Below are 10,810 nucleotides of genomic sequence, written 5' to 3' on the forward strand. Positions count from 1 at the left end.
ATTTTCTTTCTGTTTAATTTCTTAGGATTGTCTTTAATCTAGTCTTTGAAGATTAAATTTCCATTTAATTCTTGTCTTTTCATTAGAAATGATTGAAAGTCTCCTATTTAATGCCCAACTTTCCTCTAGAAAAATTATGCTGCATTTTGCTGGGTACTTAATTCTTGTCTGTAATCCAAAACTCCTAATCTATAGAATATTCCAGTCCTTTAGTGTTGCAGCTGTTAATTCCAGTGTAACCTTGATTGTAACTCTTTTATATTTGAATTGTTTCTTTCCAATTGTGGTATTTTCTACCTGACAAAATAATTCTGGAATTTTGGGACAATATAAGAGTTTTTATTTTGGGATCTCTTTCGAGAGGTGATTGGTATATCCTTTCAGTAACTGTTTTACATTCTGGTTCTTGGATATCCTTCTTAAAAAATGTTTTCCAAGAGTTTTTGTTATTTTGTTCTATTTTGACCAGGTATTTGAAGTTGTTCAACAATTCTTAAGCTATTTCTCTTAGATCTATTTTGCACATGGGTGGTTTTGCTAATAAGGCATTTTACATTTTCTTTTGTTTCCATTTTTTATATTGTATGAAAGATTCTTGATATCCCATGATACCATTAGCTTTCATTTGCCCAGAAAAAATTTTTAAGAAATCATTTTCTCCAGTTAGCTTTTATGCCTCTTTTTTTCATTTGACTAATTTTACTTTTTATGGAGATATTTTTACTAGTAGATTTCCCCCTTCCCCTCCTCCCCTTCCTCCCTCCTCCATTTGGCTAATTGTATTTTTTTTTAAAGAAAATGTTTTCTTCATTAAATTTATTATATCTCTTTTATTTAACTATTAAAACCCTTTTTGAGCTCTTCCAAGAAAGATTTTTTTTTTTACCTTGAAATCAATTCATACTTTCTCTGAGGTTTGACATATATGCATTTTGTCTCTTCTGACCCTGGTGTTTAGATTCCCTATCAGCATAATATCTTTATATGTTGATAGTTCTTTTTCTTTTCTTGGTCATTTTTTCCTATTTCATGACTTTTTAAGTGGTTCTCTATTCCTCTATATCCTATATAAAGGATACTTTACTAAGTTTCTTAGACTGGGAGACATGGATCACTGGCTTTGAGAACTGAGGCCTCAGATGCTAGCTACTTGCTCACTCTGCTAGACTAAACTAGGTTGTTTAGTCTAACTAGACGAAAACTCAGTTTTGCCAAGTAGATTGTTCCTAGTTGGAAACCTAACTTTCCTTCTAGAACATAACATTCCAAAGTTTCTGATCTTTTAATATGGAATTTTTAGATTTTGTGTGATTCTGTCTTTACCTCCATGGTATTAAAATAATTTCTTTCTTGGTACTTGATATATTTTTGTTTCTCTTTGATCTGAAACCCTCATTTTGGGATTTATTTCAAGTGGTAATCTGTGAATTCCTTAAATTTTTATTTCATTTTCTGGTTCTAGGATAGTGAAATAGTTTTCTTTGATATTTTTTGTAACATAATGTTTAGGTTCTTTTTTCTCAGTTTTTATTTATTTCAGTAATTCTGAAATTATTTTTCTTCAATCTATTTTCCAGGTCATTTGCTTTTCCAATGAGCTTTCATATTTTCTTCTATTTTTCTCATTCTTTGAATTTTCAGATTGTTCACTGATATATTCTGGAGTCATTATCTTCCAATTGTATAATTTTAATTTAAAAAATATATTTCTTCAGTGAGCATTTATACCTTTAAAATTTTGGTCAATTCTGCTTTTCAAGGAGTTATTTTTTATCAGTGAAATTTTGTACTTTTTACTAGTTTAAAGTGTTGTTTTCTTCCCTTTACCAAGATGTTATCTTCTCATAATTTTCTTATGTCACTCTCATGTTTCCTTAATATTTCTTCTATCACATTGATTTGATTTTAAAAACTAGTTTAGCTTTTCAATAAATTATTTTTGGACTTGTCTCCAAATTACATTTTTCTTTGAAAATTTTCTTGTAGCTATTTTGATGTCAATCTTCTTCAGAGTTTGTGTTTTGATATTTTTTTCACCATGGTAATTATTTTAATGGCCAGGTGCTCATTTACCCAGCCTATTTCTTTATTTTAATTTTATCTTAAAATTGGGCTCTATTCCTACAATGGGAGGCACTGTCCAAAATGTGAGAATTTTTGTGCTGCTATTTTCAGAGCTAATACAGGGATTTGAAAATTTTCAGGGCTTGTGCTCTAGGGAGATATTTTATTACTGCTCTCCTGGTTTGCACAATGTTCCTTGTCCAGAAAACCTCACTGATCCCTTGCTGCCCCATTTACTACTGTTCCTCAGAGTTCCTGTTCCCTTGAGATTGAAAGCATGACCTTCCTCTCTGATTCTTTAGCCTGTGAGTGTATATAGGCAATATAAATATTGAACAAGGCCTACACTTGGCCCTGAACTCAATGTAGGCCAAGGGTCTCCTCTAATTTCTTTATTATCAATTGCCTTAGCTGATTATTTTCAATTCTCTGTCTTGAGAGCTCCCAAAACTGGTCTTGTCACCATTGCTGCTATCTCCAAGGCTCACAGCTTGTGCTACATCCATCTATCTTCTGGGTCAGTCTCCACCTCATTTTCATATCCCTCTCTTTCCAACATCCTAAATTGCCAGGGCAAGCAAAAATATTTCATCTTGAACTTATGTTGGCTCCACCCTCTCCATATTCAGGACTTTTAAAAATTGTTTGGAGGGCAATCTTGGGAGACCTTTGGCTGCAGGGCTTTCTGTAGAGATTTTGGCTGCAGGATTTTCTCTACACTACCAACCTGTCAACATTTCCTATTATTGGTCACTTTCATTCTTGCTATCTTATTATTCTAATTTTTCAGAGAGGAATAGAAGTTATTTTTTGAGCTAAATAGCTAATTTTGGCTTTGGGACATATTTATGGTAAATATTCACATTTTTATAACATGGCACAGGAATCTAAATTTTGGGGGAAAGATACTCCAAAAACTACCACTGCAAAAAATAACAAATTTATGTAGGTTTCTTTTTTTCATTGTGGAACAGAAGATGGGTGGGTGGAGGCATGTGGGAGCATAAGAACACAACACATATATTATTATTCATTATATAGTGAAGCAGAGGGGAAAAACACCACTGGAGATGAGTCAAAGACAGAATACATAGCAATGATTCACTCTGATGGGAATCTACAGATTGGGGATAAACACAGTTTTAGTAATTTTGCCAAGTAGAGAAAAAAGTCATCAGAACCAATGGATGTTTCCATTTCAACATAACAAAAATAAAAGGTCATTTTTGCTTATATACCACCTTTTTAAAAATATCACTTTATAGTTCATTATTGACCTTTCTGGCTATTGATATTAATTTTCTAGGTATCTATATTGGTGTAGGATAAAGTGTTGTACAGCTCTGGAGTTCAAACATGATGTACAACAGTACCAAAAAAAGTTGAAGCAGCATGAAGCTATGTTTCATATCTTGTCCAGAGGTGCCTATTTAATCATACTAATTAGTCTGATTTGTAATCTCTATACTTCAAAAGAGAGGTTGTCAAATCTTAGGAGTCATACTATTATAAAAACAATGTTAGTTTATATGTGAACCACTAGTATACAATCTCTTGCTTTGCTATGTTATATCTGACACTACTTTCATCATTTGAAGTTTTAGAAGTAACATCTGCTTGAAAGTTATGGTTCCAGCTGTTAGGAAGGTACATATAGCAAATTGCTTTTTTTCTTCCAAGGCCAGTCAATGAGTAGAATAGATTTATTTATATATTTCTTTAAAATTTACTAAGGCTTATGGGCCCCTAAGTATTGCTTAGGTATCAATCTATTGTTTGAATTTTAGATCTGATACAGTAAATTCTTTCTTATAACCATTCATAAATTTTAGGCTTCGAACACAAGCTTACTACTTATTACAGTTGCTGCCATCTCCAAGGACCACAGGTTGTGCTATTTCTATGTATGTTTTAATACCTATTAAAACTGATATGGGACTAGCTTTGGCACTTAAATACCCTTATTCTCCCTTCATGTCTTTCTCGGAAGCAACTATCATCGGTATTTAATTCTGAAGTGCCAAAAATTTAATCATTAATGAATATACAGCCACATGAGAAATGACATAGGTAAAGGAACAAAAACGAAGAGCAAAGATTGGAAAGGAAGGGGAGGAAGGAAGAGAAAAGGAGGAAGGAAGGGATTGCTAAATCTTATTGCCATTTCCTTTAATACTGTCTATAGTTACTAGTTATCAATTAAGTCAATTCTATAGCTCCTAGTTATCAATTAAATTAAATCCATCCTTTTGAAAGAGATTGCTCTTGAAATATAATAACTCATCATAAACACAGAAAAGTAAATTCTGATACAAACTAACTTTGTGACCATGGGCAGATCATTTAAGGTCTGAGTGCTACAGAAAGTCTCCTAGAGAATTTTCATGCTGGAATTACCCTATTATAATGAAATCCTACCTTGCTTCCCCAGAAGGCAAAATAAAACTTAATTCGCCACATCATTTTTCTTCATCTACAGCTACTATGATTGTCTTCACCCTGGAGCTACTTCCAGGAACATAGTTTTCATCCTACTCACATTATAAAAATAGGGATTATTGATTTTGTAAAATGTCAGCATAAGAGACAACAATCACAGAGCAAATATATAAAAGTACAAACAAAAATGAGGTAAATAAATTTTGTAGCCTAATCTTCCAGCAATCTTCTGAAAATAATTTTAGTTTTGGAAAACTTTTAACATATATTTCTACTTTTAACTTTTATTTATAATGTTATTATCTTTTAGTTTCTCTACTCAGTCTAAAAGTAGTCCAAGTAGTATCAGATCAGTGGCAAAACATTGATCTTTGTCTTTATATGTTACTCTCAAAAAAGACTAGAGAATATGATTTGATACTAACTGTCTCCTTCTCTTTAGATTTTTAATTTATTAAAAGAGTGCATCATATCTTGTTATTAATTTCAACATAAATGAAACATGCATGAAAGTTTGAATTTAGTTCCCTTTCTCTTTTAGACATATTGAATTAAGAATAATTGTTTTGTATAATACAAAATCCATCCATCATTTCACCAACAATTGAATACATTTATTTTAACAGCTAAATCTATCCTTTACAATATAAAAAACTCAGTTAAAAGTAGCTTGTTATATTTGACATTGAAATAGCTCATAAAAAAAGAATATTCCTAGGACAATCCCTGCAAAATACACTTTTTTATTGAATTACAGGTTGTCGTTAATAGATAAGGATTCTTTGATCTATTACTATCACCCAGGTGGACATCCTGGGAGGTAATATGATGATATTACTATATTACCATATTACCAGCCCAATGAGATGGAGCAGTGGAAAGAACACTAAGTGTAGAATTGGAGTAGTATGACTTCAGGCTCAACCTTTAATTTTGTCTCTTCAACTATGAAAACCTTAAGATTCATTACACTTCCATGTAACATGCTAATTTCTATTAAATAGGGCAAATCATTTAAGATCAAAAATTTTTCCAATTGGAATATAGCTCTGAGATAATTTTTAATCAAACTTCTCACATTAATCTCCTAAATTTCAATTAATTCATCTATAAATATGAAAATATTTATATTTTTACTATCAACTCTCAATGATTTTTGTGATAGACCATGTTACAAATCCATGATTCTATCCTCTTAGATCTACATTTAAATGTAAGCCTTTACAATATTGCATGCTTCTGTTTTATTGAATACCTCACATGGACCAAAAAAGCAAAGTTCATTCATATTAAGGTATAGTATATATTGACTGAAAATTTCTAAATTATATGATTAGTGGTATAATGGCAAATATTTAAGAGAACACTTTCCAAAACTGTAGGACAAATTTAAGTTTTATCTGAATTTACAACTCTACTTCAATTATAATTCTTTTATGAACTGATGCAATGTAAACTCATTAGAACCAGGAAAATAGCGTAAACAGAAACATCTAATTGTAATGAGTATCCACTGTGAAAGACTTTTAACTACTCTAAGAAACATAATGAATCAAGACAATTCCAAAGAGCTATCATAAAAAATGCTAATTGAATCAACAGAGAAAAAAGATGAACAAAAATGCAGATAGAAGCATAATTTTTCATTTTATTTTTCTTGTTTTTTGTTGTTTTCTTCTTCAACATGGCTAATATCAAAAGATATATTGTAAAATCTCACTTATACAAATGATAATTTATTAACTGAGTTCCCAAAGAGTGGGCCAGAGAAATGAGGAAGGGAGAGAATTTGGAAATCAATTTTTAAAAGAATATTTAAAAAATGAAAATGAATATTTAAAATTTTTAAAGGCATTTAAAATTTATTAAGACTAATAACTAATAAAAAGAATAATTCACCTCCAGATTTCCTGAATGACCAAGTATATATTGATTTCAAACATATTACTGCTTATACAGAAAATTGAATAAATTAAAGCTGCTTCAAGATGGTTGAATGTATATAGATGATATATATATATGCTATATATATAATGATGAGATAACTATATATAACTGATGAGATAAAACAACTTTTCATGGCCTTTATTGAATATGCTTGTTTTATGACATTTTTTTCTTTTTTAAAATGTATTTTAAAAGGATTTGTTTTGACTTCCCACATCCTCTGAAAAAACAACTTTTTAATTCTTGAAATACCAATGCAGAGTCTGGCAAAAGAAATTTCCACTTTAGAAATGTCCAGGCAGTTATGCTTTGTTCTGGATTTTAAGTTGATAATCTCTGTATCATAAAATAATTAAAAATGACACAGAATTGTGCTAATAGTCAGTTTCTGGATCAGATATGAACAGAACTTTAAAAAATATACTTTAGAGAGGAGTGGATCAAGATGGTAGAAAGTACATAGGTCTTTGTGTGCACTCTTCCTGGCTTCTCTGAGATCAACACCAGATCAAGCCTTTTAAGTGGTTTTGGAGTGGCAGACTAGAAATGTTTGAACTGTAACAAATTTCAAAGTACAAGATATTTTGGAAAAAACTTCAGAAAAGATTTGTTGCATTCAAGCCCAGATAAGTGATTGAGTGCAGGCTCAATGCAAGGACCCAGGGCTATGTGGTATTCATACAAACGGGAAGGCTTTTAGCCAAAATACAGCAGTATTGGCTACTCTATCTTGCTTCATGAGCCAGTGGATCACTAGACTAGCTGTGAGACATCCAACTCAACTACAAAAGGCAAATAGAATAATGCAGGACTTGGCCATGGTCACCCAGCATAGGAAGGAAGTTATCAAGATCATTCACAAGGCAGAATAAAAATCCTGCCATCTATAGAGAAAACTAAAGACAATCTTCCTTTTGTATAAGGGCAGAAATAAGTCTTTTAAAAAGAGCAAAAAGTCAAAAAGAGTTTTGACCATAGATAGCTTTTATAGAAACAGAGAACACTCCTCATATCCTGAGAACACTAAAGGTAAAATGTTTCCAGTGTGACATGAATTGGTTTCCATCTCACAAAGTTCTCTTGGAAGAATTCAAAAAGTATCTTAAAAGTGAATTATATGAAAAAAGGTGAAATGAAATGAAAATATTGGAGAGTTTGGAAAAGGAAACAAACATTATCTGAAGAAAAATCTTAAAACACATATTTAGCAAAATGGAAAAAGCATATGCTGTCTGTCAAAATAGATTTGACAAAATGAAAACAGCTCATAACTCCTTGCAAAATAGATTTGATGAAATGGAAAAAGAAACCAACTCCTTGAAAAATGAATTGGAAAAGAAAATCATTGACCAAATGCTAAAGAAGTTAAAAAAGCTAATAGGAAAAAATAATTCATTAAAAATTAGAATTGAATAAATGGAAATGCATGACTCAATGAAACATCAAGAATCAGCCAAACAAAACAAAAAATAAATAAAAATAGAAGAAAATGTAAATTATGTTTCCCATGAAACACAACTGAACTAGAAAATACATGCAAGAGAGTCAATCTGAGAATTATGGGACTGCCTGAACACTATGTTAAAAAAAAAAAGAACCTAGAAAACATGTTTCAGGAAATGATCAGCCCTCCCTCCCCCAATTTTTCTGCTTCCCTTGTAATCTTGGCTACTTTGGTTTTATTTGTACAAAAAGTTTTATCCAAAACAATTTTTTACATTTGTTTTTATGATTTTTGAGTTCTAGGTTTTCTCCCTTATGAAAGTAAAAAAAAAAAAAATGAAAAAATTAAGTTAAAGAGAGGGAGAGGGAGAGAGAGAGAGAACTAGCTTCAACCTGTTTTCAGTACCAATTAGTTTTTTTTTTTTTTTTTTTTTTTTCTGAGTTGGATAAAATGTTTGATCATCAATTCTAATGGACGTGGCCCTCTTCAACAATGAGATGAACCAAATCAGTTCCAATAGAGCAGTAATGAATTGAACCAGCTACACCCAGCGAAAGAACTCTGGGAAATGACTATGGACCACTATATAGAATTTCCAATCCCTCTATTTTTGTCTGTCTGCATTTTTGATTTCCTTCACAGGTTAATTATTGTACATTATTTCAAAGTCCAGTACTTTTTGTACAGCAAAATAACTGTATGGACATGTATACATATATTGTATTTAATTTATACTTTAGCATATTTAACATGTATTGGTCAACCTGCCATCTGGGAGAGGGGGTGGGGGGAAGAATTGGAAAAATTGGAACAAAAGGTTTTGCAATTGTCAATGCTGAAAAATTACCCACTCATATATCTTGTAAATAAAAAAAGCTATAATAAAAAAAGTTTGATCATAAGTCCTTCAGAGTAGTTATGGATAATTATAAAACTGAGATTAACAGTCATTTACAGGCGAGAATCACAGAACATTAGTATTACTTTTTATATAGCATATTTCACTTTTTTCTTCCAGATAACTTTGATATTATTTTTTCTAACTCTATAAAATAATTTCTTGAAAACTTGATTGATAAGGCACTGAATAGATTAAATTACATAGTATTGCCATTTTTATTATATTTTATTAACAGCCTACACAGAAGTACTTGATATTTTTCCCATTGATCAATCTGCCAACATAAACCTAAGAACTATATGAATACAATAACAAAACACATTTCACACAAATAATGTCCAATGTCCAATGTCCAAAAATATGAATTGCTTATGGGTAACCTGAGCTTATATAATAAAAATAAGAATTCTACCTAAATTGCTCTTCTTGTTCAATGCCATACCAATAAAGCAGTAAAAAAATATTAACAAATTTCATCTGGAAGAACAAAAGGTGAAGAACATCAAAGGCATCAATTAAAAAAAAAATATAAAGGATGGTGGTTTAGCAGTACCAAACCAAAAACTACATTATAAAGCAGCAGTCATCAAAGCCATATGATACTGGCTAAGAAAGAAAGTGGAGTCTGCATCAGTCTTGGATTCTTGTATAATTTCTATCTGGTCATTGCTGTGATTTCATTGCTAATTGGTCGATTGTTTTTAACTGCATGTCTTTAATAAATACTTATTTGGAGAAATTTTATGTGAATATTTTTTCATTGATTCATTTCTGTTGATATATTTTATTTTAAAATTAATTTATTTTTAATACATATTAGTTTATATATCATGTTGGTAGAAAAAAATCAGAACAAGGTAATGTAAAATACCACTTTTAAGTACTACTGCATCAGAAATGGCTTTTTTTTTATTGAAGTCTGTTATTGCAGAGGGCTGAAACTATTGGGTTGATGCACTGAGGTCGGGACTGCTGAGCACTTGAGGCTAACTACTGATTGGATGATACTCAATGGGCATATGCTTGGGAAATGGTCCTTTCCCCTATCTGTACTGGCTCAATGATTGGTGTATAGAGGATTGTAGGAGGGACTATGGGGTGGAGTAAGACAAGCAAGACACACTCTTGGCAGTAGACAAGGGAGAAAGTGATTGCAGAGAATCTGATTCCATCCTGCTCAATCCTGCATCTAAGACCAAGAATAAAGACTGAGGACTTCTGCTTGTCCTGACTGTGGCTGATTCTGGGGTGTCCTGGGTGCTAGTGCAGTCATTACCTGTTATTGTCTGTATCACAGTCAGAGCTCTCTCTCAACTATGTGCTACAGATCTCTCCTTTCAACCTACTAAATTGTTTTCAGCTGGAAAATGGCACCCAAACCTTTTCTTATTTCTGACACTTAAACATTTGATTTGAAATATTATTTTAAATTTGTTTGAAAAGAAATGTTGGGGAAATTCTGCTGGAGTTCTTTCTATCCACCATTTTACTTCAAAACATTATATCTAATAATCTTAAATATTTAAGTAGACCATTATTAATTTAAGGAGATTGCCCATATTTTTATAAACTATCATGTCAGATGCAATATATAAATTTAGTTCACTCACACTCTAAAAATCATCTTTTTATCCACTAAACCATACTTGCCTCTTATAAACAATAGTAAAATAGAACATTCTTACATTTCAATATTATTACTATTAGAATAAATTCAGAAACATTTCAGACATTTAAGTGACCTTAAATAGTTAAATTGAGGGGCTGAAGACTAATACATTAAGAGTCTTCACAACACCACAAAAGTCCATATCTAAAGGGACATTTACAGTCAATCACATAGAGAATTCTCAGTTGTGACGTTCTTCTTTAAAATATAATGTTCTCTAGGATTAGGTTTCTTAGGGGGCTTTGGAGACAGCCTTAGTTTCAGTTCAGAGTAATAATCACCTCAAATGCAGCCAGATATTAAAGTCCAAATCCTTTATCTTCTCTTTCCAAGTATTGTCTACTTC

The sequence above is a fragment of the Sarcophilus harrisii genome, chromosome 3 (genome assembly GCF_902635505.1).
Source record: "Sarcophilus harrisii chromosome 3, mSarHar1.11, whole genome shotgun sequence".
NCBI classification, from domain to species: domain Eukaryota; kingdom Metazoa; phylum Chordata; class Mammalia; order Dasyuromorphia; family Dasyuridae; genus Sarcophilus; species Sarcophilus harrisii.